The 3,257-nt window shown below is 35.7% G+C and overlaps 1 non-coding gene across 1 annotated transcript; it reads right to left on the bottom strand.

Moving 5' to 3' along the window:
- Positions 1 to 1,968: 1,968 nt before the first annotated feature.
- LOC119467306 lies at positions 1,969 to 2,070 on the bottom strand. Its single transcript, XR_005195840.1, has one exon. It is a non-coding gene; the product is annotated as a U6 spliceosomal RNA (small nuclear RNA).
- Positions 2,071 to 3,257: the final 1,187 nt, after the last annotated feature.

The following is a 3,257-nucleotide window of genomic DNA, read 5'->3' as shown; positions in this document are numbered from 1 at the left end:
CTCCTGGGTTCAAACGATTTCCCTGCCTGAGCCTCCCAAGTAGCTAGGATTACAGGCGCGCACCACCACACCAAGCTAATTTTGTATTTTTAGCAGAGACAGGGTTTCACCATGTTGGTCAGAGTGGTCTCCAACTCCTGACTTCAGGTGATTGGCCTGCCTCAGCCTCTCAAAGTGCTGTGATTACAGGCGTGAGCCCCTGTGCCCGGCCCACATCACTCTTTTTGACTGTTTCATGATATTTGGTAGTATAGCTGAATCATAGGTTAGTCATTGCCTTAATGACAATGACTAAAGTTTAGTTAGTCAATGGCTTAAGTAGCATCTAGGTTATTCTCAATTGTTTTTGTTGTTTTAAGATCTGTTAGACTGAATACCTTTGCACATCATTGTCTTCTGCGGCTCCGTGCTTGTTTCTCTAAATTGGTGCTGAGCAGTGACATTGTAATTTATAGACATGTCCAGTTTAAGCTTTTGAAGATCATTCCAAAATGCCCTAAAAAGTAAAAATTTATTCGACTACAATTCATACTGTTGCTATCCCTATCTTTGCCTACATTTAGTATTAGTGAACGTTTGCTTTCACCAGCTTGTTGTGTGAAAAATTATATCTATTTTATGTTGGTGAGGTAATTTTTCTATGGCAAATATATACAAAATTATATATATATATACGAATACACAGTTCAAATAATAAAACAGGCACCCAAGTCCCTACTGCTCAGCTAAATATTGTCTTAGAATTATCTCGTGATCCTTTCTGATTGTGCAGCAATAATTCACTCATTTTTGCTCCTGTATAAGAATACACCATGACTTTTCTATTTTACAATGATGGACATTTGGGTTATTTCTTGTTTTTTCCTGTTAGGGACTCTGAGCCTATAAGCTTTCTTATGGCTGACATACATGTGCAAGAGCATGGCTAAGGTATTCCTAGTCATGAAATTGCTGAATTCTAGGTATAGTGGATACTGACAAAAGTGAAATTTTGTCTGCCCAAGTTCATTTTCCCCATCTTACACATGGGCGTTCATCTAGACTGCATTTCCCAGCCTCCCTTTTAGTTGGATATGGCTATGTGACTACGTGCTCACTAGTAGAATTCAAGCAGCTTTCTATTCTGCTAGGTTAGGATCAGAGACTTAGAGTGGTGGTTGTACCTCTTCCATGCTTTCTTCTGTTTTCCACCTAGACAAAACCAAAACATGGTGGTGACCCAACTTAAATTTTGCAGAAACTGACTTAGAACCGATTACCTGAATGACCATGAGGATCAAAGCTGTCCCACTGACCAGACTGTAAACTTTGGAACTGATATGTGAGAGAGAAACTTCTTTACCTTAAAGCCATTTATTGTTAGTGTCTTTATGATGTCAGCCTGTACTTACTCTAGTTAATACATAAGGAAGCACATGTTAAACTTCACTGAGGGATGCCATACTCCTATCCAAAATGTTTAAAGCAATTTACACTCCCACTGGTATTTTACGACAGCTCTTGCTGCTCTCTATCCTACCAACCCTAGCTATTGTCTGACTTTATTAGGCTTACCTATCAGTGGGTGAGAAGCATTATCTCAGTATTGTTTTCATTATCAAATGAGGTTGTACATTTTTTCAGATATTGTTAGCTTATTCACAGTTACTTGTATCTGAAATGTCTATTTGAATCTTTTGTCCCCTTTTTAACACTGGGTGCTTTTTTGTAGTCAAATATATAAAATTTTCATTGTAGTCATTTTAACTGTATAATTCACAATGCTGCACAATCATCACCACTATTTACTTCCAAAGCCCTTTTACCACTCTAACCAGAAGCTCTATACTCATTAAGCATTAACTCCCAATTCCTCTGCCCCCCCCCATCCCCTGGTAACCAGTAACCTTGCTATCTTTGTGAAATCACATATTCTATATATTTCATATAAGTGGAGTCACACAGCATTTATCCTTTTGTATGTGGTGTAAAAATATGGAGTGCTTCACAAATTTGCGTGTTACCTTTACAGAGCGGTCATGCTAATCTGTATCATTCCAATTTTAGTGTATGTGTTGTCAAAGTGAGCACTTGGGTGCTTTTGACACATTTATTTCATATTGATTTATAGGAATTTTTTATATATTCTAGATGCCAATACTTTTAAAATTAAGTTGCAGATATTTTCTCTCATTGTATGGCTTAACTATGTTTATGGTGTCTTTTTGCATCAAAGTTTTCATTTTGTTAGTCAAGTATATCTGTATTTTCCTTTATAGTTTGTGCTGCTTGTGTTCTATTTATAAAATTCTCCTCCTTACAGCCCACTTCATTGAGCTATTCTCCTCTGTCATATGCAAAAATATTATGCAGTCTTCCATTTAATATTGGTTTTCAATCCACCTGGAATTGATATTTGTATGAGAAAGGAATCTAATTTTATTTTTCAAATTGTCTCGCCAATGCTTATTGAATAGTTTATTCCTTCTCACCACTTTGTAATGGTTCCCTTGACATGGATTTTTCATATGTACATTGGTCCTAAATCTCTATATCATTCCATATTGTTTTAATTATGGTAGCTTTATAGTAAGTTTTGATAGTTGGTAAGGCAAAGCCTTCCATTCTGTCTGTATTCAAAATTGTCTTCGTTATTCTTGCCTTTGCCTTTGAATTTTAGGGTCAAATTGTCAAATTCTTCAAAAATATTATGGGTATTTTTTTTGTACTTGCCTTGAATCTATAGGAAAAATTGGGGAGAATAGCCATGAGATTTCCAGTTATTTAAATGTTGTTTAATAAAGTTTTTATTATTATTATTTTTTAATTTGCCTCATTTCTGGATTTTAATAATGTTTTACATATTTTTTCTGGACAGGCCTTTAAAAACTTTCTTAGGATTTGTTCCAATATATATTAGAGTGTTTATTGCCATTAAAAATGCTGTATTATTCACATGGACACAAAGATGGGAACAATAAACACTGGGGATGGCTTGAGTGGGGAAGGCAGGAAGGGGTGGTGGGTTGCAAGGTTACCCATCGGGCGCTATGCCCGCTGCCCTGGTTGATGGATCATTCATACACCACGCCTTATTTACCCACATAACAAACTTGTACATGTACCCCTGGAACCTAAAATAAAAGTAGTAGAAGGAAAAATGCTGAAATTTTAAAAACTTGCTTATTTGTTGCTTATGTTTAAGAAAACAATAGATTTTTATATATTGACTTTGTAACTAGCAAACTTGCTAATGATTTATATTTGGTCTAATGATT

Source organism: Cebus imitator, unplaced genomic scaffold (genome assembly GCF_001604975.1).
Source record: "Cebus imitator isolate Cc_AM_T3 unplaced genomic scaffold, Cebus_imitator-1.0 Scaffold277, whole genome shotgun sequence".
NCBI lineage: Eukaryota > Metazoa > Chordata > Mammalia > Primates > Cebidae > Cebus > Cebus imitator.
The sequence above is the reverse complement of the archived record's forward strand: the minus strand, read 5'-3'. Positions and strand labels throughout refer to the sequence as shown.